We start from the raw sequence: 27,282 nt of genomic DNA on the forward strand, positions 1-27,282 counted from the left end.
GAGGCCTGGGTGATGTGGTCTTGTAAACTGGATAGCTAAAATGGACCGGAGGATGAGGGCGTTGGCATTACGGATGTCAAGGAATTCAGACATTGAAATCCTAGGATTATGGCAAGAGTGGCATTTGAAGGAGAGATCTATTGTCAGCCGGGTGCTGAAGACTTCTTCAGCGGGCGGGAGTGACGGGGAAGCCCCTAGATGGCAGCCGTGCGGAGGGAGAGTGAAGAGGAGTGTGAGCTTTAAATGGGAGCAGCATGGAGGAACCTGGAGGATGCCCACACTTCTCCCTGCCACTCTGTGATGCTGGTGGATTAGTGAACTTCAGTGGAGAGCGTTGGGGGAAATTATATCCTTCGGGAAAGCCTGGGTTTACTTAGAGCAGGGAGACAACTTTTGAAAAAAAGTTGAGCATTTGGGAAATTTAACAAGGAAAAGAGGATTTCAGTGGACTCAGTGGGGTTGGTTGATTAATGATGGGAGACCCAGGGCTGGGGAAGTATAGAGTAGTAAGATGATAAAGAATTTATTTATTTAGTTATTATACGTTCTAGGAGTAAGAAACCTCCTTGGAAAGGGCTGTCCTCAAATAAACCCAGCCTGAGTACTGGTCGGTGCTACAACTAGTCCAACATATCAGGCGTTAATTTTCTGGCCTCATCCCAGAAAGTAGCCTGGCAGGTTCTTTTTCTGCCTCATGGCTTTCAGAGCTGCAGTTATGGTCCCTTTTTAGGTGCAGATTTTATGGTGCATGATTTGATAGTGAGTGTCTGATTTGGTCAAGAGCTGCCTCTCTGTCTGTGTTGGGCTTTTCAGATAGTGCATTTGAAGCCGTTTATTTGTTTATTCTTCATGGGCCGGGATAGCTTTAAACGAGTAAATCAAAATCCTGGTTTAGGTTTAGAGTGTCTCTGATTGTGTTAATTTAATATGTTTAATTTTGAACCAAATGTGAGTTTCACTTGAATAGATTTGTAAAAGAAAATTTTCGTTCTGTTATTTTTAAAGGTAATGCAATGCAAGTCAGAGGAGTACAGCCCTCGCCTCGCCCCAACCTAAAAATAGCTAGCTGTAAGTGTCTCATGATAAATCCTTTAACTCTTATCGGCATACTCTCAGATAACAAAGAAAGTCAGTCAAGACAGGCTTGAGGTAAAGTGAAAAGAGGAAGTCAGTCTCAAAATTTCTTCCTAAAGGAATGGTTTCTCTAAAATTCCAAACAAAATAAAGCTATACTGAATTTATGCTCTTTAAGGTCTTTACTTCTTAGGTGAATAAGCATATGCAACTATAGATGTAAAAGTATCTATTCTTTGTAGGAGTTTTTCTGTAATTGATGACATCTAAAGTAATCTGGGGATAAACTGGATATTGTGACAGACAAAACCAAGAAAATGAGTATAGACGGATGTTGTACTAGGAGGTGATATTCGTGGTGATGCTGATTTACAAGGACAGTGATGTTTCTTTTTAGAAATCATTATGAGATATTTGAAATGCATGGTGAAGTACAGCGAATAAGTAAGATTACTAATGCAGTAAGTAGCCTCCTCTTATCTGCAGGGGATAGGTTCCCCGACCCTCAGTGGATGCCTGAAACCACAGATGGTACCAAAGCCTATATATACTATGTTTTTTCCTATACATACCTGTGATTAATTTTATAAATTAGGCACAATGTGTAAGGGATTAGCAACAGTAATTAATAGTAAAATAGAACAGTTATAACAGTATGCTGTAATGGAAGTTATGTGAATAGGTCTCATTCTCTCTCTCTCTCTCTCTCTCTCTCTCAGTATCTTACTGCACAAATCTAATGCCTTCTTCATCTAAACTAAGCACTTGTCATGCACTGTAGCCGTAACTTTTGCAGTTTGAGGTGGCACGAATTTCTTTTTCCTTCATCCCAATTTCACTGCTGGAAGATTCATTCTGACTGTAGATCTTAGCAACCTCAGCATATGATTTTTTCTCTTAGTGAGAACTTCCACCTCTTCACCTAAAAGAAACACCTTACGGCTTCTCTTTGTCAAATCTGAATTGCCAGCATACTACTCTTGTGCTTTGGGGACGGTATTAAATAAAATACTGTCACGTAAAAATGGTCACTTGAACACAAGCACTGTGATGCCAGGACTGTCCATCTGATAACCGAGATGGCTGCTGTGAGTGCCTAACGGGCGCGGGTACACTGGACAAAGGGATGGTTCACGTTCCGGTGGGACAGAATGGGATGGTGTGAGAGTTCATCATGTTGATTGGAACAGCGGTGCACAGTTTAAAACTTCTGAATTGTTTTCTTCTGGAATTTTCCATTTGATATTTTCTGACCGCAGTTGACCTCAGGTAACTGAAACCACAGAAAGCAGAACCACAGAAAGTAAAACTGTGGAAAAGGCGGGACCACTGTGTGATAAAGTGTAACTGTTAACGTAATTAGTCATCCCTTTGTTTTTCTGCAGTGGGACGTTATCAGATCTTTATTATTGTAGATAACGGTTATACGCATTATTGTGTAAATCTCTGAAACCTTCTTACTCTTTTCCCCACTCCTTTGGGGGCAGAAATAAGCCTTTTAGGGGGGTCAAGTAAAATGATAAAATATTATAGCGAGAAAAGGTTTTACTGTTAATATTACAGATGTTTTCACTAGAAGTTTGTTGACCATAAAGTACTTAGAAACTTTAACTAGTTTTCCATTGCTTCTACTTCTTTAGTTAATACTCTCAATTTTAATCAAAAGGGTGCAGAGGAAAGGATAGAGGAAAAATCATACTATAGATCTCAGTCCTCCTCCTCTCCACCATATGGCCATGAAGGATATATTTTAGAAGCAAGGCACCAGTTGCAATATTTCTACATATTTGTTTATCTTTATTAAACTTCACATCTGTAAAGACAGACTTGTGCAACCTCTCTGACTTTTTGCGAATACTTTAATGTCTAAATCTTCCTTTGTCCTCAGGATTCAAAAATTTCCTGTATGGAACGTGTGCTCTGAGACTTGGAAGAGGAGATTCAGATGCTGAAATCGAACGGGGCTTTGAGTACTGAAGAACGAGAGGAAGAAATGAGGCAAATGGAGGTCTATCGGAGCCATTCTAAATTTATGAAAAACAAGGTAATGGTGTGTGATACCGTAATTTTTAAATGGGGTTTGAAAAATTGATGCATGTTCCTACTTCTTTAGTGATGATGGACCTCACGCTGTTTTATCAGGCTTCAGGGAAGAATACTTGTACCGTAATTCTTTCAGATAGGACTTTCCCAGAATTAAAGTCAGAATTACTGATGTTGTATAGTTATTTCAAATTTCACTTCAAAGAAAATTACTTGTATGAGGCTAAGTGTGTATTATCACAGTTTAACATTTCATGTCTACCAGTACTTCTGAGGCGATTAGTAGGATTACATCCAGATGAGTTTTTCTCACTCTATGAAACATCGTGTTCTCTATGTCTTGTGAACAAATTTAGAACTCAAATTCAGCCTAAGAGACTGAATCCACCTCCCCTTTTTTTTCCTGAAATGGCTGAAATAAAATCGTGTTTTCCCTTCAAACACAGTTCCCTAAAGGAAAGCCCTTGGCGCTCTCCCTTGGAGAAGACCCATGTGTATCAGGTTTATTGTTTCCCACGTGCACTTGGGGTGTATGTACAGTAGGATAGGCATCGCTGAGACATATCAGTCTGTATTATAACCTCAGTCACAGTATTCCTTCTTTAGAGCCAAAGGCATTTATTTTGATCCTATGAACTATTTTAGGCAAATTGGAGGATTTAGTTTATTACAGTTATCAGTTTATCAGGTCTGTGGTGTTTTAAAGATCATAATTTCAATTATAAAATATTAGCTAGAAAATAAGTGTTCCTCCCCCTCCCCCTGCCCCCATATCCCAATTGTGTTAGTTCCCTAATTTCTCAGAAGTGAAAACTGTTCCTTTAATGATACAGTTTCTGGCTTCTTTCTGTGATACCCATACCTGCATATAAGTCAGTAGAATATTCCTCTGTTATTTTAAGACTCTGTTATCAATGACTACGGCCAATTTCATGTAACTTTTAGAACTTAAAAATTCACATATCCAACTTTCTGTTAGTTTTGATTTATCATTCTAACTTGAGAACAAAATAAAATATCATCTCTGCTTGCCATTTGCTGATTAGCACATTTCAGTCCATTACCCTGTGAAAATAGTGAGCCCATCTAGGGTCCTTTGAAGAGGAAATTAGGGGAACAGATTTGATTGTGTTATATGAGTTATTGTTATTTCCAGTTACTGCTCTGGCTCAAAAGCAGATAATAAGAAGACCTAAGTTGACACATGAGTGAAAAAGAATAACAATGTCGTGGCAGGTAGAGCAACTGAAGGAGGAGCTAAATTCGAAAGAGGCTCAAGGGGAGGAGCTGAAAAAGAGAGCGGCTGGTCTTCAGGCAGAGGTCTTTGCCGAAAGATTTACCCTTTGCGTGCAGTGATCCCACAGTGGGACCCTGCTGCTCTGGCTCTGGGTGCTCACACTTTCACTCTGTGGTCGGCAGCTTGGCCCGGGACTAGCACTGACCAGCCTGCTCTGCTCTTTAACTGACTCCTGTTCACCGGTTTGACCCACGTGCCACCCTGTGTGCAGCGAGCCCTCATGTGCTCTGGAAGCCCTGTCCCTGGTTTTTTATTGTTGCTTTGTCACTGTGTGGATGGTGCTTCAAAGCTGTTTTTTCTCGACTCCTTTCCTGTTAACCAGAAACTTGTTGATTTATGTGAATGGTCTCTTTCTCTTCTTAGGTACAAAGAATGTGCAGATGTTCTAGGTCCATCACCCAGGGTTTATTTGAGTCTGATTTCTTGAGTGAAGTGCTTTACCTTCATATGTAGACATCATCTTTAAGTCCCCGATAGGTGATTTTGCAACAAATTTTACTTTCTTTGGAACAGATGTATAGAAGTGATTAGCTTATTTAGTTATCTGGTCAGTTAGAAGTAGCATGAAACTTAAAGTCTCTAAATCTATTCAGTAGCTCAATCATCTGTCTAGAGAACTTGAAATTCCATTTCAAACTGTGATAAAATGATTATAATAAAATAGCTGACACTTGAGTACTTACTATAAGCATTTTATAACCTACTAAGGTAGGTATATTCTCAACCCAATTTATGGATAAGGAAGCTGAGGTAACACAGTGGTGCTCAGGAAGCACAGTTAGTAAGAGGCAGAGTTTGATTTTTACACAAGCCATTTGGTTCCAGAACCTGTGCTGGTAAGCTCTGCACTCCACTGCCCTATACTAGGCTGTGCACACATTTGTCTCACAAGTGTCAGGAAAAAAACTGCTTCTGAAAATTACAGTAGGATAAGACTGGAATGCAGCATTAAAAGAAAAAAAAAAACCACTTGTGCTAATTTAGTGTGTTTGCTATTTATGGACCACTTTATAGTACAGATAGAAAAGTGAGATATTTTGTCTAAAAGGGTCCAATTTGGTTTGTTGTAACCATGTATTGTCTAGAGGAGAAGTTGATCTATAACTTTTTTTTCCTCAGCTAGTATTATTAATTTCTTTTTGTGTCGAACAACAGGCTAAACATTCTCTACATTTTTTTGGTTTAATCTGTACGCAGTACAGTGGCACTGGTTTGCTTTCTCCATCTTACTGATTAGGAAACCAAGGCTTAGAGAGGTAGTTACCCAAGAAGACACACTCGTTCGTTCTCACATGGGATTGACTGCAAAAGCCTTATGCTCCTAACTTTTAAGGAAAATTTGTGCTTCTAAACTCTTCTATTTAGGATATTTTCTTCTTTTTCTCAGTCTTTATGGTCAGTATAGCATTATTTGAGGATTATTTAGTAATGCAGATGATGAGGAAACTGAGATTTTATATTTATTTTTGATCACATGGTCTAGAGGTAGCTGGAAATTTGAGTAATCTTTAAGCCATAGTTCTTTAGCTGATGAGGTGAGAACATTTTGAACGTTTCTCCTGACTATTCATTCATAGCACAAGTGCGTTTTTAGTGCATTCTGTTCGTTAGGGGTGGGATGTTGGTAAAGGGATGTCATGAAAGATGCTACACCATTACAGTATGTGGCAGCTCCTGGGTACGTATCTGTGTTACAGGATGGAAGTGGCTGCTGTTTACAGCTATCTTCCAGTGATGTCCTTAGCAGCTGCGAGTATTTTGCATACAGTGAGCACACAGAAATGTTTGTTGAATGAATGAATATTCTATTTGTAAGTAGAGATTTCATGCATATGAGAAAAATGCTTGTCTTCCTGATGAAACAGAACAGTAAATTATAAGTTTATTTTTAGTCCTCCTTAAAAGTAATTTTAATTGCAGTAAAATATATTTCATACTTTCTCATGGGAAATTGTTCTCAAAAACTTTGTCCCTTATGCCTAAGATTATTTCAGTCAAAATACTTTAGATACATTCAACTTTTTAAAAAGTATTTTTTGTTTCATCAGTGGTACTGAGATTACTGACTTCTTGTGAAATTTATACTTCCAAGAGTCTATATTTGAGTGCATAGCTACCTTGCTTAGGCAGTAGATACAATGTAAAAACAGATATGATTTCTGTTAATTTGGCTTACATTTAGAATAAAAGAGTAAAAATTCTTAGAAACACAGTAGAAATGTAAAGGAGATGTTTGATGTTAAATGTTTTCTAAGTTAAGATGAGAAAAATTTCTGGGGGAGTGAGTGGCACCTGTTGATGTATGGATTACTCTGTCAGAGTAATTCAAATTTGATTACACATGTAGATTCTTAGAGAATGAGATTTTATGCGTTCTTTATTTAGGTTATATACTTCTATCCATTTAGTTGATATGACATGTTGTACGTAATATAACTTTGTAGGTGGAATCTTTCTTTTAGGTCAGTACCCCTAACTCCTCAAAAGTATATAATTTTTAGAAAGCACATGTTTATAATGCCTTATAACACTAAAGTGGCTTTTTAAGAAGGACTTTATGTACACTTTCATTTGAGAATGAAAAAAAAAACAATGAAAAAATAAATGTGCAGCTTTTGAGTTTAAATAGCAATAGTAGGAAGTTTCTTTTTTCTTTCTGTATTCTATCTACACTAATCCTGCTGTATGATTTGAAGTTTCTTATGACTTAATAAGATGAAAACTGCTTTAGTCGTGTTCAGATGCTTACTGCTGTCTCATAGTCATCTAAGTGAATTGGGATTTTTCTTCTTCCATTCCTTTTCTAATGGATTTCAAAAGTTTAGGGGAGACAATAAATGAAAACTGGAAATTTTGCTATTAGTTGAATAAGCTTTGTTTTTTTTGGGGGGGTGGTCAGCTAAGGTTAGATGGTGCAAAAAGATGAATTGTGTCCTGTCATAAAGTTAATGCTGTATATCTTGACGTGGATCTGTCAAAGATCCAGATCAGAGGTGGTGGTTTTATTTCTTTTTTCCTTACACTGCTTTTTCTTCTTCTCTAGATTGGTCAGGTGAAGCAGGAGCTGTCCAGAAAGGACACAGAACTACTCGCCCTACAGACAAAGCTAGAAACACTCAACAACCAGTTCTCAGACAGCAAGCAACACACTGAAGTGCTGAAGGAGTCCTTGACTGCTAAGGAGCCTCGAGGGCTGCCATCCTGCAGAACGAGGTAAAAGGAGTTGTGGGATTTGCACGGAGCCCATTCCTTGGCACCTTTTCTTGTGTGTTACCTGTGCACTTCTTGTTGTGTTGAGATACGGGAGCTATGAATAATGTTAGGATGGATTCTTTAGCGATGTGGTCAGTTATAGTACTAAACTATAACCATCTTGTTTCTATTGTTCTTGTATCTAACAAATTAAACCGGTGCAGTTAATATATGTTTTTGATACTTCAGACTTTGACTAAGTCTGTGCTTCTAAGTAGACTTTAAACTAATGTTATGAAATGAAACGATAGTTGTAAAAGCATTTGTTTTCACCCGTGGTAAATCTTTCAGTCATGAATGGGAGTGAGCTTGGTCAGCCTGTGTTGGGTTATTAAGTGTCCTTAATTTTTGGTATTATGAATAGCTTTAAGTAGGCAAACTGTGGAATCTAGAAATGTTTGAGATAAATCTTGTTTTGAACTGCAGATTATTAGACACGTGCCTTCATGTCCTGTTTGAAAATAAAGTTAGCATTTTTAGAAATATTAGAAGATTATCTAGTCTGCCAGCCTTGATTAGAGGTAGGAACACACTAAATAATTCCAGGCAGATGAGAATCTATCATATTTGCAATGAGAAGGAATTGATGATGCTATTTGGATTTACTGTCTTAAGGAAAATATTTTCTAAAGATCTCAATGAAATAGAGAATTTAGGTAGGAATAGGTAAGCAGTTCTGCTGTATAGAAGAAAAATAAAGCGTATAGTATGGATTAATTTTTTCTTTTCTTTTAAAGAACAAGATAATAGATAAATAAAGGCATAGTGTAATGAAGAAAGGAATGGGTAGTAAGTAAAAAGAAGGCATAAAAACATCTTAGACCCAGAAGTTCAGAATCTTCAAGCGAGGAGGAACGGGAAAATGACCAAAATGTTTCATGTAGTAGTTTATTTTTTTACAGTTAGGGATTTTGTTGAAAATGAGAGATTTGGATGATGTATTTATAATTTTCCTTACAACTTATACGTTTTCTATTTTGATCACGTTTCATTTTATCATGATACCTCAGAGGGATATTTTGGGGTAGATAAGGCTCTGGCTCTGGAGTCACAGTTACTGAGTGTGAACTTCAGTTTTACCACTTGCTACCAGGTGCAGGGTCCTGGGCACATTACTTAAGTTCATTGTGCCTCGTTTTACACCTGTAAGATGAAGAGGAGTTCCTGCCTCATTAGGTTGTTAGCATTAAACTAATTTATTCACTCCTAGTGCCTGGCACATAGTAAGGTCTTTGTCTGTCAGTTATTGGCATCCTTCTAATTCTTGTAATACTATCAGCTAATATATGTAAACTGTTAAAACGGTAAGAGAACGTTGTTGCTTTTCTTTTCATTGGCATAAATTTTATGTAGAAGGTCTGCTATTTAACATTTTTATCAAGCTAAATTAAGGTTTATTCAGGGAATTGCAAATACAGAATTATCTGGAAAATGTTACCTGCAAATTTATTAATTTGTGGCTTTATTAGAGATTTTCACATCAGTGCCTGGCATGAACGCAGTACTACAAAAGGGTCAGAAGAGGGCGCCAGTGTTTTGGAGCTGAGCCTGTTGCCAAGTGCTGCTGTGATAGTTTTGGATGGAGGTGGCAGGTGTGGGAACCAGGGAACCAGGCAGTTGGTTAATGATAATGCAAACACTTAAAAGCGTGTCACCGTCTAATAGATGACTTCTTCCCCTTGGCAACCCATCCTTCTCTTTGTACCCCCCTCTGAAATAGTGTTCTTATTAGCTAGGTCTCACACAGATGGGCTTGTGATTGGTTTCTTGTACCATAGAGAACAAAGACTGTATTTGTGGTCATTCTTGGATGGTTTTTATATTTGTTTTTAGGACTAACTGAGTTTCAGCAATTACCCCTGTAAGTTATTAGGACTACTGCTCAAATATAAGGGTCTCATTCTAAAAGATAACAGTAGAAAAGCTAACTTCCTTTTGAACTTGGGGTGATTATATGAATGTTATATGCCTGTTTATCAGGATTTGCTATTTTTTCTTAAATTACCCTGGTGACACTTGACAAGGCTCACTTTTTCCAAAGCAGCTTTCTCCTGTTGGATCCCATAAAAGACAGTTTGAACCAGCTCTTTGAAAGTTCTCACCTATTTCTATAATTGCTATCTTTCTGTTCCTATAATTGCTCTTTTTTAAAAAAATAATTTTATTTATTTATTTTTGGCTGCATTAGGTCTTTGTTGCTGCGCGCGGGCTTTCTCTAGTTGCGGTGAGCAAGGGCTACTCTTTGTTGTGGTGCACAGGCTTCTCATTGCGGTGGCTTCTCTTGTTGCAGAGCACAGGCTCTAGGCTTGCAGGCTTCAGTAGTTGTGGCTCGCGGGCTCAATAGTTGTGGCTCGCAGGCTCTAGAGCACAGGCTCAGTAGTTGTGGTGGCGCACGGGCTTAGTTGCTCCGCGGCATGTGGGATCTTCCCAGACCAGGGCTCGATCCTGTGTCTCCTGCATTGGCAGGAGGATTCTTAACCACTGCGCCACCAGGGAGGCCCCCTATAATTGCTCTTTATCGATCTCATCCTCCTCTCTGAAGCTACCCTAGACTTTCATCCAGCTCTCAAATCACAAAATTAAGCACATATGAAAAAGAACATGGATTCAGGAGTTTTTTGTTTTTGTTTTTGTTTTTGTTTTTTTTAATTTATTTATTTTATTTATTTTTGGCTGTGTTGGGTCTTCGTTTCTGTGCGAGGGCTTTCTCTAGTTGTGGCAAGCGGGGGCCACTCTTCATCACGGCGCACGGGCCTCTCACTATCGCGGCCTCTCTTGTTGCGGAGCACAGGCTCCAGATGCGCAGGCTCAGTAATTGTGGCTCACGGGCCCAGTTGCTCCGCGGCATGTGGGATCTTCCCAGACCAGGACTCGAACCCGTGTCCCCTGCATTAGCAGGCAGATTCTCAACCACTGCGCCACCTGGGAAGCCCTGTTTTTGTTTTTTTTTTTTAATTTTAAAATTCTTAAAGGAAAAACGGGATGTGGGAAAAGACCTGGTGTTTTTCCTGTTCAGGGTCCATGGAATGAGGTCCTTTTGTGTTGGGCAGTGTACAGTGTATAGTATCTATGGAATTGCTCCAGTTTTATGAACATCTCCTTTAATCGGTTGACCTTCACAGAGGTGGTCTGGATTTAGTAGCACTGTGGTCAAAGCATGGGCTTTGGAGTCAGACCTAGGCTTGAAATAGCCTTCTACATTTATTAGTTATGTGACCTTGGATTAGTTATCTTACCTCTGTAATCCTCCATTTTCTCATCTGTCACTGAGAATAATAATAATACCAACTTCCTAAGGTTAGAATAGATGTTTAATGTGGCTAGAATAGATTTTTTAAATTATGAAGTTCTCATCTGAATTTGGAGGTGAATATTAAATATCAGTGGGTTTAAAATATCACCACTGGTTTTTTTAGATGATAACTTTGTAGCCCTCTCCCCACCTTTGTACAGATAAACTGTGCACTGTTGAATGACACATCTCTGCCTGTGGCCTTTTGCAAGTTTCTCTGAGCTCTTCAACCTTTTGTTGGGATGTCAGACAGAACTCAGTGCAGTTGAAATAGCCTTTTAAAAAGGTCTGCTTGTGTACACTCTCAGCCTCATGACCCAACGCCCTTCAGTCATCCTCCTTTCTAGATGGGAACAGTGGGAGATGTGGTGATAGGAAATTATGCTTAGTGATCTTCGGCAAGTCACTTAGTTTCGGCTTTGATTTCCTCAGCTTTAAAATTAGGAGTAGTTTCGATTATTTACCTTTTTAAAAGTTTAGGGGGACTTCCCTGGTGGCGCAGTGGTTAAGAATCCGCCTGCCAAAGCAGGGGACACGGGTTCGAGCCCTGGTCCGGGAAGATCCCACATGCCACGGAGCAACTAGGCCCGTGCGCCACAACTACTGAGCCTGCGCTCTAGAGCCCGTGAGCCACAGCTACTGAGCCCATGTGCCACAACTACTGAAGCCCACGCGCCTAGAGCCCGTGCTCCGCAACAAGAGAATCCACCGCAATGAGAAGCCCGCGTACCGCAACTAAGAGTAGCCCCCGCTTGCCGCAACTAAAAAAAAGCCCACGTGCAACAACAAAGACCCAACACAGCCAAATAAATAAATACATAAATTAAAAAAAAATTTTATGAAATACAGGAAAAATGCAGAAAATAATATAGTAGACAGTACTCAGATTTAACTTACATTTATGTGTGACCACATTAGGTGATCTTTAAAGGTCCTTTAAAAGAAAAGATTAAAACAAAAACTCATTCTAAACTAAATATTCAGTGAAAGCAGAAACTTTTGTTAGAATCTCAGGTTTTTAGAACTGGTTGGGGCTAGGAATAGGCTAGGAATAAATATTAGGAAGCTGTCATTATGGGGGTAGTGGCTAAAGCCTTAGGGATGAATTGGTTTCTCCAGAGGAAGGTTGTATCGAGTGAGATGTAAAGAGGGGGAAATGACAGCGGATCCAGTGAAGAAAACTGAAAAGGTGTGGTCAGAGAGTTAGAAAGGCAGTGAGTCATATAATTGCAAAAGAGGACTTATAGGAAACATGCCATTGTCACTGGCATGCAGTTACTAGTGCTAATGTGCTCTTAGGTAGATCTGTTTATTGATGTAAAACAAAAGAAGGTTAAGATGGGTTGAGATAATTAATACTTTTGTGGTCAGAAATAAAAGGCCAAAACAGCAAGGTAGCCATTTTTCTGTTCATGTCCTTTGGTAGAGAAAGTCTTGTGGAGGAAAAACCTTCTGATTTTGTTGAAGTTGGCATAACCTGTTTGCCACAGACCTTGATGCTTGGCAAGCTGGTTAGATGCTGTTCCTCCAGCTCAGTTGATGTGAATAAAAAAGGTCTTATTCCTCCTGCCAAGAATGGTGTTAGGGTGATGACTGTGTGTCCTGCTAGTCTGTGAGGGGTTTTCCTGAATATGTTTTTTGTGGTTTGCAAAATACGGACCTCACGCAAAATTATACTCTGAATTTAGTTCACGCCAAACCAGAAGATCAGTGTAGAATTCAGAGCAATTAATCTAGTAGTAGCAAAGTGGTTTTTGTGGTTATTTTCATCTCAGCTCTCCAGACTAGCCCATTTAAATTCTGCATTGCATGAAAAAGCAGATCAAGAAAAAGTGTACACAGGTGATTTGAATTGAAAAGATCACTTAGTAATTAGACTGTGGGCTTGGGTAGTTTCTGTGGCTAATATTTGTGATATGAAATATTTTTACTATCAAAACCTGCATTTCCCACTGCAGTAACACCAAAGGTTTGTATGTTTATAACAGGAGTTTTCATTCTTTACCTTTTTCAGTCACCAATTCTTGTGGGTCTCATACCTGACATTCCCTCAAATCGGCATGCGGGTATTTATGAGTGGTTAGTGCAGGCCCATTTCCAGGTCACTTAGCAGAGTCAGGGATCTAACGTAAAAGTGCAGCTGGGGCATCTGGGTACTTTTGGTAAAGAAGCAGCAATATGAGGCCTCACAGTTACTATCCTGAGACATTGGTCCCATCAGAATGAGAAACACTTAGAAGTGATGAGGGACGTTTTCCTGCTGTATTCTGATTCCTGACCCACAGATGGAAAGCCTTTCATTTTTCTGAAATTAATGCTGAGAAGAACTGAGAGACAAGGCAGTTCAAGCTTATCTACAGGTTTAAATGTCTGGGCTTTTGACTTCTGCAATAAGAATTTAATAGTGTATTTCAAGGGTATTGGGTAAAATGTTTTTAAGGTGAGTTGCTTTGTTCTTTTGCTTGTGGTTATTGGGATATATAGAATACAAATTAGAAGTGGAATATATAGTATACAGAATACAAACTAGAATGTAGGAATGAGGTAGAAATGACTTGGCATGAGATTTATTTATTTTTAGATTTCTGGCATGTGTACTTTCTAAGACTTTGACCTCTTTAACTGTGCAGCGGGTCAGAGGGTTCAAGGAGCTCCCTCTTGACTCGCCCTGGCTGATGGATGCCCTGCAGTGGGTTCACTAATAGGAGCCACATCTGATGCTGTCAGATGGGACTAGTAGCCACGTAGGCCGGCTGGAGCTGAGCCTCAACAAACGCCAGGTGGATCAGGGTCAGTGAGTTCTTCTGGCATCTCGACAGCCTGGTCGTTGAATTTCCTATTCACAAGAATCTTCGCTCTGTGGTGACAGTTCTTTTCTCCCTATTGAATAAATATTCAGTCTGTTCTGACATTTCCCTTCTGGACCTTTTTTCCTTCTTTGCATAGTGGAGTGTTTCTGATTTTAATAGGTAGATGAAGGAAAACTGGGGGTAACTTAAGGAATTTTGTCACCTTGCACTTTAGAAAGGACCATTGGAGAACTCAGTGGTGATCATGTATTCCATCTTTGTTCTGCATTGGATTTTAATTCTTGCTCTGAGCTCTCTAGTGCTGAATTCAGGCACCAAAACTGGAAATTTGTAATGTAACATCTTTTGGATTCGCTGGGCTTGGCTTATTGTAGTTCTACTGTTTGTCAGTAAAACACTTTTTTTGTTTTTGGTCACTGCTGAGTAATCCTTTCGTTTTCCTCATCTTTGAGGAAAAATTTAAGTAGATTGGCTATCTTTACACATGTCAAGTTTCCATTTCATATACTATTCATGGGAAGAACTCATTTAGGTCTTCTTCAGTTGCTTTCATTAGCCGTTTGTAATTTTCAGCATACAGAGCCTATACATGTTTTGTTAGATTTAGACCTAGGTATTTAATTTTTTTGGAGTGATTGTAAATGGTCATACATTTTGAAACTTGAAGTTCAGTATTGCATCATATTTATTTTGACCAGTTCACAAAATATCAACATTTTCAAAAGCTAGTGTAGGGACTTCCCTGGTGGCGCAGTGGTTAAGAATCCGCCTGCCAATACAGGGGACACGGGTTCGATCCCTGGTCCAGGAAGATCCCACATGCCGTGGAGCAACAAAGTCTGTGCGCCACAACTGCTGAGCCTGCGCTCTAGAGCTCACGAGCCACAGCTCCTGAGCCTGCGTGCCAAAACTGCTGAATCCCGTGTGCCTGGAGCCCACGCTCTGCCACAAGAGAAGCCACTACAATGAAAAGCCCACACACTGCGATGAAGAGTAGCCCCTGCTCGCTGTAACTAGAGAAAGCCCGTGCACAGCAGCGAAGACCCAACACAGCCAAAAATAAAAATAAATAAAATAAAATAAATTTTTAAAAAAAAGTTAGTATAAATATGCCTCTATTTTCCTTAGTAGTATGTGTACTAAGAACTATTTCAGGCACTTAAAATATAGGTAAAATACTAAAACATTTTAAGATGGTAAATGACGTGTAGGAGTTTTGAATTTTAACGTAGTTGGCTTTACCAGTATTTCTTCTTTACGATGTATCCCTTCTGGGTCTTTAAAAAAAAAAAAATCCTTCCATGCTGCCCTGTCTTAAAAGATACTTAAACAGTATCTTTCTTTCTAAAAGTTTTAAAGATTTGCTTTCTATATATAAAGCTTTAATTCATCTAGAATTCATTTTTGTGTATGATATGAGTCAGGGTTCTTTCCCCCTCCCCCAGTATGGGTAGCCAGTTGTCTAAAAACAGTTTATCAGATACTCTGTCCTTTCCTCACTGATTACAGTGTCACCTCTGTTTATATGTGTGTGGGTCACTAAATGGTGTGAGTGTGTGTGTCTGGGCTTGCATTTCTGTGGCAAACGTCTGTTGGTTTATTCCTGTTCTAATACCATGCTTTCTCATTTTGCTTATTTAAAAAAATCAAATTTATTGACATCAAATAAACTGCATATATTCAAAATGTACAGTTTGGTAAGTTTCGGCACATACACCTCTGAAACCAATGGCACGGTCAAGATAAAGAACACCTGTCCCCAAGGTTTTCTTGTACCTCTTTGTAACCCCTTTCTTCTGCCTCTCCCTGATATTCTTCTCTCCTCCCCACTTCCTCCCTCATGTCCAGGCAACCCTCGGTCTGCTTTCTGTTACTGTAATTAGTTTGCATTTTCTAGAATTTTACATATATGAAATCTTACAGAATTAGTGGTTAAGAGCTTAGGATCTGAAGACAGACCATTTAATCTTAAATCCATGCTCCATCACTTCTTTTTAGCTTTGAGATCTTGGGTCTGCTTTCTTCTCAAAGTACCGGTTTTGCCGGTTACCATGGGAAATTGAAATTTTCCACAGGGAAAATACAAGGGAAGAAAATACGATGCTTGAGAATAGAATTCTGAGGACTTTTGATATACTGTGTATGTGCTTGGCAAGCATATACATGACCATGTGCAGGAAGGCTCAGAAGTCTGAGGGTAGAATGGAGAAAACTGTTTAATACAGAAGTAAAGGTTTGTAAAAATAAACCTGACTGGAAAAAAAAAGATGATGTGAGGCTGTATTTGAAATGATTGCTCAGGCTGGGAGAAAAACAAATAAAACCAGAATGGAGGTGAATAACAAAAAGTTAGGGATGATAGGTCAGAGGTTATACTATGGACAAAGAGTAGATTTAGTAGGTGTAGAAGAAAGGAAAGAACCGTGTTTCAGAAATAAGATTTTCAGAGTTTGAAAGTTCTTAGGTGGACCTTTCCAGAATATAATAAGGTTTACCCTGTATCATTAATTAAAGTAGAATAGAGGAAAATTCCAGGTGCAAGAGTGTTTATTGAGGGGGCAGTGGAACTTGTGCTGACGAATTATAAATGGGACCTGAAAAGACGGCTTCCCCTATTTCTGGCTTGGTGAGACTGGTGGCATTGAAGTGGTTGAGAGAAATAGAGTTTAGCAGAGTGGAATGTTGTTTATTTACATGTTTTTCCTCTCCAGCGTGGTCCCACATAATTTGTAAGTACATGATGGCTTATCTATATCAGTCTCAAATGAGACTGGTCTCCTAGGAAATTTTCCACAATACTTATTGAGCAGTAAGTGCCACTAAGCATACAGTACTGGTTCTCAGATACCTTATTGTTTTGATATAATATAGTTTCAATATGTTATTGATGTAATAATATAGTTGTGATATAAGGTAATAATAATATTTCCTGATGTTTTGGTATTCTCTCTGTGAGTCATTACCCATATTACCTATTTTTTTAAAAAATTAGGTTTCTCATTGCAGTGGCTTCTTGTTGCAGAGCACGGGCTCTAGGCACACAGGCTTCAGTAGTTGTGGCACACGGGCTCAGTAGCTGTGGCTTGCGGGCTCTAGAGCGCAGGCTCAGTAGTTGTGGCGCACGGGCTTAGTTGCTCCGCGGCATGTGGGATCTTCCTGGACCAGGGCTCGAACCCGTGTCCCCTGCATTGGCAGGCGGATTCTTAACCACTGCGCCACCAGGGAAGTCTGATCTGTTTTTTCTTTGTGGGTTATTCTACATTCAGACAGGAAAAATAATATAGGACAAGTTCAAGATTAAAGATGTTCTGTAGAAACGTACTTGTTATCTTAGATGTGCACTGTCAGTGTGTAGCCACCAGCCACATGTGGCTATTGAGCACTTGAAACATGGCAAGTCCAAATTGAGATGTGACATAAGTGTCAATTACAATATGCATTGGGCTTTGAAGACCAAAGTACAAAACAGAAACGTTAAATAGCTTGTTAATAGTTTTTTTATATAGACTACAGGTTTGAAATGACAATAATGTGTATATATATTAGATGAAATAAAATATATTCTTAAAATTAATTTTACCTGTTCCCTTATCACTTTTTAATGTGGCTGCTAGAAAATTAAAAATTTCAGAAGTGGCTTGCATGTGTGACTCATGTTCTATTTTTGTTGAACAGAAAGAAACCCACTTCCCTGTTTTTCTGTAATCAAATGTGTAACTATTTGCTGAATTATAAATCCTTAGTGGGAAAGTAAAAAAACAAAAGAATTTGGTGTGTGAGTATGTTTAATGAAATTTGCTGTGAATAGATTTTAAACTAAGTACAAAATGCCAATGGCATTCTTCATAGAACTAGAATAATTCTAAAGTTTGTATGGAAACACAAAAGACCCTAAATAGCCAAAACAGTCTTGAGAAAGAAGAACAAAGCTGGAGGTATCATGCTCCCTGATTTCAAACTATATTATAAAGCTACAGTATTCAAAACAGTGTGGTACTGGCACAAAAATGGATACATGGATCAATGGCACATAATAGAGAGCCCAGAAATGCATCCACATTTATATGGGCAATTAATCTATGACAAAGGGCCAAGAATATACAGTGGGGGAAAGACAGCTTCTTCAACAAACGGTGTTGGGAAAACTGGGCAGCTACATGAAAAATAATGAAACTGGACTGCTCTCTCACACCATGCACAAAAACAAGTTCAAAATGGATTAAAAGGACGTCCTTAGTGGCACAGTGGTTAAGAATCCTCCTGCCAATGCAGGGGACACAGGTTTGAGCCCTGGTCCAGGAAGATCCACATGCCACGGAGCAACTAAGCCTGTGTGCCACAACTACTGAGCCTGCGCTCTAGAGCCCGCGTGCCACAACTGCTGAAGCCCGTGTGCCTAGAGCGCGTGCTCCACAACAAGAGAAGCTGCCACAATGAGAAGCCCGCGCACCACAACAAAGAGTAGCCCCCGCTCGCCGCAACTAGAGAAAGCCCGCGTGCAGCAACAAAGACCCAACGCAGTCAAAAATAAATAAATTAATTTAAGAAAATAACCAAAGAACCAAAATGGATTAAAGACTTAAATGTGAGACCTGAAACCATAAAACTTCTAGAAGAAAACATAGGCAGTACCCTCTTCAATATCGGTCTTAGTAATTTTTTTTGGATATGTCTCCTCAGGCAAGGGAAACAGGCAAAACTAAACAAGTGGGACCACATCAAACTACATAGTTTTTGCACAGCAAAGGAAACTATTAACAAAACAAAAAGACCGCCTACTGAATTGGAGAAGATATTTGCAGATAATGTATTCAATAAGGGGTCCAAAATATACAAAGAACTCATACAATTCAACATCAAAAAAAAAAAAAACTTGATTAAAAAATGGGCAGAGGATCTGAGTAGACATTTTTCCAAAGAAGACATACAGATGGCCACCAGGCACGTGAAAAGATGCTCAACATCACTAATCCTCAGGGAAATGCAAATCAAAACTACAATGAGATATCACCTCACACCTGTCAGAGTGGCTATTATCCAAAAGCCAGCAAATAACAAGTGCTGGTGAGTCTGTGGTCTGTGGAGAAAAGGGAATCCTTGTGCACTGTTGGTAGGAATGTAAGTTGGTGCAGCCACTATGGAAAACAGTATGGAGATTCCTCAAAAAATTAAAAGTAGAACTGCTGTATGATCCAGCAGTTCACTCTGGGGTATTTATCTGAAGAAAACAAAAACACTAATTATAAGAGATACATACACCCCTATGTTCATTACAGCATTAATGAAGCAAGATAATGGAAGCAACCTAAGTGTCCATCAGTGGATGAATGGATAAAGAAGATGTTGTCTGTGTATGTGTATATTATTATTCATCCATGAGAAAGAAGGAAATCCTACTGTTTGTGACAACATGGATGGGCCTTGAGGACATTATGCTAATAAGTGAAGTAAGCCAGACAGAGAAAGCCAAATACTGTGTGATTTCGCGTCTATGTGGGATCTTAAAAAGCCAATGAACAAACATAGCAAAACTGAAACAGAATTATAGATATAGAGAACAAACAGGTAGTTGCCAGAGGAGAGGAGGATGGGGAGAGGAAAGAAATAGGTGAGGGAGATTAAGAGGGACAAACTTCCAGTTACAAAAATAAATGAGTCAAGGGGATGAAATGTACAGTGTGGGGAATACAGTCAGTAACTATGGAATATTATTGTGTGGTGACGTATTGTAATAGACTTTTTGAAATGTATAGTAAAATCAACTTACACTGCTGTGTTTCAGGAAGTAACATAGGGCTGTAGGTCAGTTATACTTGAAAACCAAACAGAACAAGAGACCAGATATGTGGTTACCAGAGGTGAGGAATCAGGGGAGGGGAGATTGGATGAAGACAGTCAAAAGGTACAAACGTCCAGATATCAGGTAAATAAGTACTGGGGTGCGGTGCACAACAGGATAAAGATAATCAGCACGGCTGTGTGTTGTATGTGAAAGTCATTAAGGGAGAAGATCCTAAGAGTTCTCGTCATGAGGAAAAGGTTGTTTTCTATTTCTTTAATTTTGTATCTGTATGAGACAATGGATGTTCATAAAACTTACTGTGATAATCACTTCATGACGCATGGAAGTCAAATAATGATGCTGTACACTTTCAACTTACACAGTGCCGTATGTCAGTTGTATCTCAAAACTGGAAGAAAACATAAGTACTTATATTAGATTTCTAATTATTTTAAAGTTATATCTAATGGATGGTATGAAACTTTGGTGATAAAGGTAGCTGGATACCAAGCTTTAGCTGACTAGTCTTGAGATCTGAAAGTAGACCTTGCTTTGCCTTACAGATCTCTAAGTGCATTATGGGATTGTCAGCTGCAGCTAGATTGTATTCTCTGATACAGCAAGTGTCATGTTTGGTGACCCTTACGGTTTTCTTTCTACTTTTAGATTTTCTAAAGCAGTGTAGCATCACTTGGGAACTTGTTAGAAATATTGATTCTTGAGCCCCAACCCTGCCGAATTAGAAACTGGTGGCTTGGCCTGGCATTCTGTTTAAATCCTCCAAATGATTCTAAATTTGAGAAACATAATAGATTATACCACTTTTATAGAAGTAGCAAAGCTCAACTCAACCCCTTTATATAAATTCTCCAATTTTGTCCCCTTTATTCAGGTCTGTTTATTTTGATGACACCGTAATTTAACGGATGTAAATGTTATTTTATCATGGAAGTGCTCACAAAATTTTAGGGTTTCATTTCTAAATAGTCACAGTTGTATTTAGAGTGGTATTTTATTTGATTCTAATGAAAGTTTACTCTAAAAGTATCATTTAGGCAACTGTACACATCTATTTGGAAGGAATTACGTTCCTTTCTTTTCAAGTAATCATTTGTAAAAATGTTATATTCTTAGGTGGATGCTCTGCGGTTGCGTTTGGAAGAGAAGGAAACCATGCTGAATAAGAAGACAAAACAAATCCAGGACATGGCTGAGGAGAAGGGGACACAAGCTGGGGAGATCCATGACCTCAAGGACATGCTGGATGTGAAGGAGCGGAAAGTTAATGTCCTTCAGAAGAAGGTGAGGTGCAGGTGTTCTGAGCCCAGGGTCCCGCATCAGACCCACGTCCTCATTCCTACCACTGAGTTGTACCTAAGTGCTATCAGAGTTTCTCTCTCATTCCTCTGTTTATATTTTTGCAGGTCGTAATTGAAACCATTGCTGCAGGAGGTAGATTGTGAAAACTGTTCTGTATATTCAGTTTTTAAACTTTCGAAGTAAACACTGTTTGGTATCTTCAGTAGTATTTTCCATGCTACTGTCTCTGAAAAGTGCCTTGTAAATTGCCAGAGTATTTGCATTGGCATTCTTCTACCTCTCCTAATCTTCTGTCTTGTATGGCAACTGTAGGGCCATGAATTAGTGTAGCACGTGGGCCGGGATTCTTGCAAGACTGCAATTTTGAATAGAAACACATGCTACTATAATGACATCTAATCTACATATGTCAAGGAAAGGAAGACTTTCTTTCCTATTTTACCTTAATCATAACTGGAAAGAGGCTAACACTGTAATAAATAAGGGAAGTACTAATAATTGTCTTCCCCTCCCCCTTTTAGCTAAATTAAAGGGTACCTTTGAGATAATAGTTACAGTAGACACTGGTATTTATTGTTCTTCTCCACCGAGGGGATAGATCAGAAATATTTGACATTGTCCCAGTTTATTTTTAACCTCTAACAATAGCCCAGGAATAAAACTCTCTTCACTAAACCTCAAATTCAGCTTTTCTTTTGTGTACAGAGGACCATGTTCAATATTTGTCCTCTGTTAATTTGGTTTTCATTTGCTTTCAATGAGTAGACATAAAAATTTGATCACTCTAGATGGGTGACTGTGGTATCTTGTTAGTGGATGCTACTTTGCTTTACATTTTTATACATATGTTCTTCTCACCTTACCCCCAACTGCTCCCTTCCCCTTACCCGTTTCTTGTATACGCTTCCAGGCACAGTTTACATATACACAGGCAAATACGTATTCTCTTTTTTTCTGTTTACCTCTTTCTGTGTTCTTCCATAAACATTTTATGCATAATCCATATAAAGCAAAAATGTTTCTCTAAACACAAATGTTACCATTCCTTTATTTCCCTTTCCTTTCCTTTCCTTTTTTCCCCATTAATATATTTTGAAACTTCTTCCGGGGCTTCTTCATTGTTACCAACAGCACCTGTGTGGATGTGCTACGGTTTATTACAAGGTTTCCACTGATGGACAGTCTGCTTAAAGTTTCTGCTGTTATGTAAAATGATGCTGCATTTTAAAAATGTGCATATTTAGTTTATTCATATGTGAAGTATATTTCTAGGTAAATTACTTAAAGTAGAATTGCTGGGTGCAAGGATATGCATTTGTAATGTTGGTGGATTTTGCCAAGTCACAAGTACATTGGTTAGAACCCAAAGGTTGTTTCAAACTAATGCACGTTTTATTTTTAACTAGATAAACATTAAAAAAAGTTTTTAATAACTGTGAACAGGGGTTTGAAGTTAGAAATAATGCCTCATTATCCTGGAATAATCATAGTTTGTAAAAATAGAGTGGCAGCACTTATGTTAGCCACTTTATATCTGTAATCTTGTTTAATCCTTGCAACTTTTTGGTAGTGGATTTTAGATCTTGATTGCTCTGTTATAATCAGTGGCTAAATTTTTAGGCCATGACACATAATAAGAAATATATGTTACATTCATCTGTGTCAACGTATAGTATACATGCTTAGAGGTACAGCTAAAACAAAATTTTCACAAAATATACTCTGAACTATCTTCTCCCATTTCTTAAAGGAAATAGAAAAATGTTAAGTCCCAATCCATTAAGTTATTTCAGTACTCACTAATAAAACACTTTTATACCTTGGTATCCATTCTCCCATGCTCCCCTTTCCCGCCCCCAAAACAAAAACAAGCCCCAAACCAACAAAGTCCGAGACATATTACATCATAAGGGAGGTTCAAATTTGTACAAATTTGTTTAGCTAAAAAAGTGGTAGCTTCAGGTTTTGTCACAAGGTTGGTCTTATTCCAAAATGCAGCTTTTCCCATGACAACAACTTTCCTGTTGGGAGAATTAGTAGTATGTGTTGAAGCTTTTTGACACTACAGGACATCATACAAATATGACATGTATTATGCTTTGTCTAGTCTCTTTGCCTTTCGCCGTGGAGGGCCAGTGGAGTAGGCTCTAGAGGGCCGGTAATTGTGCTCTTTTTAGTACACTAGCTGCCTCACTAATTTGTCATGTTATAGACTTTGATTTGTCTTAAAACAGTTATCAAATAGGTAGCACAGGTACTTTCCAAACTGGTTTAGATTATTATTGCTTCTTTTAAGATAATGCCTCTATACCTGTCATTTTCAGTGCTTAGAGCCTTCAGTGCTTTCTGCCTACTTATTTTGTTGTAGAAGTTGCTGCACTAACATCATTAGACTCAACGTTCGTGATGTGTTTCCTGGACCATTGTTTGCTGATAAAATAGAAATAGCTTTAATTTTTGGATCCACATAAAATAAACCAGAAAACACAGTAAGTTTAGAGGCAGTTAAAGGTTCTCAAGAGAGCTATAGTTATTTGTATTATGGCTTTCCTTTCTTGAGGTGCAAACATCCCCTTGCTCCAGGATTCTATGAGCAAGCTTGATTTTCAGGTGGTTGACAGAGGGGAGCTGGCTGAGTGCGAGACTGGGGGTTGAGGGAGCAGAGTGAACTCTGATGAGCTGGGCTGTGGTGATATGGTGGCTTCCGGAGGCCGTGTGAAAGGTGATGAGCCGCACGGACAGGCTGTAGAAGGCACCATCTGTGGAGTAGATCATGTAGGAGATCTGGGAGAAGAGCGCCAGGGTGGAGATGAAATGGCCCAGACAGTGGTGACTGTGGAGGCCGCATATCTGGCGTTTGTTGTACTACAGGATGTTGGTGATGGCTGGTACACGTCCACAGCAGTGATGCAGAGATGCACACAGCACGTGATTCCAGAAGACAGCCAGATGTCACATAGGATTTGGCCAAAGTTCCAGGTGTGGGTGATGGTATATGTGATGCAGATGGCTATGACCAAGATGAAAGCCAAGAGATTGGTCTTGGCCAGGGAGCCAGTGAGATAGTTGGCTGGCGTGTGGAGCTTCCTGGTAAGGAAGACGGTGAGAAGCACAAAGGCTTTGGTGAAGACTTTGGTCCATGTGATGATGGAAAGGACCTCAGCAAGAGAGATCTTGAGTTCCTGGAAGGTCCCGGATCCCAAGCCTCTGGGGTTTCTGCAGCATTCAGGATCTGTTAGAGGCCCCCAGGAAGAGGCCTTCTGCCGACGGGTTTGGAGGGGGCATTCTAGGTGGCTCTCTCCGTACTCATAGCTCCTTCTTCCACAGTTGTCTTCCCCACAGAACAAGGGCGTCCTTCCATTTCACACTGGAGGGCGACATTTATCACATGAATAGACACAGTGAAAAGACCCCAGGTCTTACTTGTATTAAGAACACAGAGGTGACTCAGCTGTAATCAAAGATTGTTCTAACTCAGACGAATCCCAAGGTTTCTCACTCTTCTGGAACTCTGGTAGACACATGCTGAATTTGTTAGATAATCACCAGGTTACCCACCAGTGTGGACAGAGCTCTGCAGGTCTTGCTTTTGGCCTTTGGGCTCTTTCCAAAGGCTTGAGGCTCTTACTGTTTGGTGATGTATTCAGAATTTCCCCCACTCTTTTCTATTTTGAGAAGATTCTGGATTTCAGGTTGTCTCCTGGGAACTTTTAAAGCTAGAGCACCAGCCGATTAAGAGAAGCAGTTCAGTCAACAGCCCACAGTTTTCCCAGAGTAATCTTGACACATAATGAGGTACTTGTTTTGGTTCCTTTTCCACTGATCATTTCTGAGCCGGGAGAGAGAAATGTTCCAGTTCCCAAGACTTGGAGAATGCGTGAGTGCGGAGAACACAAACAAATGGCTCGCTGTGAGCTCCCCAAGAGGAGCACGGGGTCAGCAGCCCCGCCCTGGCCACACGAGTGCTGTGTTTGCTGTGGTGCGGCCCTTCCCCCTTCCTCCTTGCTTGTCACCTGGTTTTGTCCCACCTTAACTACAACCCCCAGCCGAGCACCTTCCGCCGGGCTCTTCCCTTCCCTATGCCTTTGAGATACCCCCTATTGCTTTCTTGTTGTTGTTAAATTAACAGACTTTATTTTTAGGGCATTTTCCCATTTACTCCCTGCCCACAGTTTCCCGTTATTAACATCTTGCATTGGTGTGGTACATGTGTTAAAATTGATGAACCGATATTGGTACATTATTATTAACTAAAGTCTGTAGCTTACAGTAGGTTTCACTCTTTGTCTTGTACAGTTCTGTGGGTTTTGCTGAATGTATAATGACATGAATCCACCATTACAGCGTCATACAGAGTATCTTCACTGGCCTAAAGATCTCCGTGTTCTACCTATTCATCGCTCTCCCAGCTCGCTACCACGGATGTTTTTACTGTTTACAGTTTTGCCTTTTCCAGAATGTCATGTATTTGGAATCATACAGTATGCACCCTTTCCAGGACTTGTTTCTTTTACTTACTATATGCATTTAAAATTCCTCCATTTCATTTCATGGCTTAATAACTCACTTCTTTTTATCGCTGAATAATATTCTGCTGTCTGATGTACTATAGTTTGTTTATGTAATTACCTGCAGAAGGACATCTTGGTTGCTTCCAATTTTTATCAATTCTGAATAAAGCTGCTATAAACATTCCCATACAGGTTTTTGTGTGGGCACAAGTTTTTAACTCATTTGGGTAAATACCTAGGAGCATGATGGCTGGATATATGGTTAGACTATGTTTAGCTTGTGGAAACTTCCCCTATATTGCTTTTTGTTTGTTCGTTTGTTTTTGACTGCGTCAGGTCTTAGTTGCAGCACATGGGATCTTTCGTTGCGGCGCACAAGCTTTTCGTTGCGGCGCGCGGGCTTCTCTCTAGTTGTGGCATGTGGGTTTTCTCTCCCTAGTTGTGGCGCATGGGCTCCAGAGCGCATGGGCTCTGTAGTTTGCAGCACACGGGCTCTCTAGTTGAGGCACGTGGGCTTAGTTGCCCCGTGGCATGTGGGATCTTATTCCCCCGACCAGGGATCGAACCCATGTCCCCTGCATTGGCAGGTGGATTCTTAACCACTGCGCCACCAGGGAAGTTCCAAAAATATCTACTTTCTTGCTTAATATTTATTTAAATTTGAGTGCATGTTGAGCATTTTTTCATAGGGTTTTCTTCGTTTTGAAGCTACATATTCATGTCGTTTCTACATTTTTCTGTTAGATGGTTTATTTTTTTCCCTTATTGATTTATAGGGGTTCCCTAGTAAGTGAATTGGCCTCTTTCCTCATGTTTTGCAAATATATTTTCTTGTTTGTCATTTTCTTTTTTACTTCCTTTATGGTATTTGTTTTAGAATTTATGTGTCGAATTTAGTTGTCCTTTCCTCTGTGTCCTCTCAATTTTCAGTCATGCTCAGAAAGTCCTTATGCCCACCAAGGTTATTAAGTCATTCACGCATGCTTTCTTCTGGTACATTTAAAGTTTCTTTTTTCTTTATACCTAAAAATTGTTTTATAAAATTTATATATTGGCTTTAATGATTCAGCTTTTTCTTTTTCTGTGTGGCCAGTCATCATTATAATATTTATTAAATAATCTACCTTTTTCCTCCTGATTTGAAATGCCAAAAATAAATTGTCGTTTAAATCTGGGCCTGTTTCTGGTCTGTTCCATTTATCTGCCTCTGTTTCTTTGACTGCTTTTTATGAAAAATACTTAGTTTGTTTATAATCCCCCTTCCTGATTTTTGTTGGTAAGCTTTGTTGTCTTTTGCTGAGTCCACAGTGCTTTTCATATTTACATTGTGTTGCTTTTCGAAGGGGAAAAAGTCTTTTCTGTAATCATGATTCATATTGTTTAGCCTTTATTTCTGTGTTTAAGTGAATTTAATGTTTACCACTGTTTGTAGCACCATGGCTTACCTGTTCCCAAGGTTTACATTTCATTTAATTCTTGGTTCCCCAAGAACTCCTTTGAACACTTTTTCAAGAGTGGTCCTGGCTGCTTGCTTGTTTGTATTTTTTTAAAGTGTACCTTTTTATTTAAGATTTTTTTTTTTTTTTTTTTGGATGTGGACCATTTTTAAAGTCTTTATTGAATTTGTTACAGTATTGCTTCTGTTTGATGTTTTGGTTTTTTGGCTGCGAGGCATGTGGGATTTTAGCTTCCTGACCAGGGATTGAACCTGTACCTCCTGCATTGGAAAGTATAGTCTTAACCACTGGACAGCCAGGGAAGTCCACTGGGTGCTTGCTTGTTGACCATGCATTTATATTATCTTTTTACATTTTATAATTTAATTATTTGTGAGATTCAAAAAGCATAGAGAATAACATAATAAGTAATGGTAATTACTCAACTTGGGAAGTAAAATTTCA

General features: G+C 39.2%; 1 pseudogene; it reads left to right on the forward strand.

The window, feature by feature from the left end:
• Nucleotides 1-26,442, forward strand: part of LOC114238973 (ELKS/Rab6-interacting/CAST family member 1-like) — a 102,166-nt pseudogene extending 75,724 nt beyond the window's left edge.
• The last annotated feature ends 840 nt before the right edge of the window (nucleotides 26,443-27,282 follow it).

This window comes from Balaenoptera acutorostrata, unplaced genomic scaffold (assembly GCF_949987535.1).
Source record: "Balaenoptera acutorostrata unplaced genomic scaffold, mBalAcu1.1 scaffold_449, whole genome shotgun sequence".
Lineage (NCBI taxonomy): Eukaryota > Metazoa > Chordata > Mammalia > Artiodactyla > Balaenopteridae > Balaenoptera > Balaenoptera acutorostrata.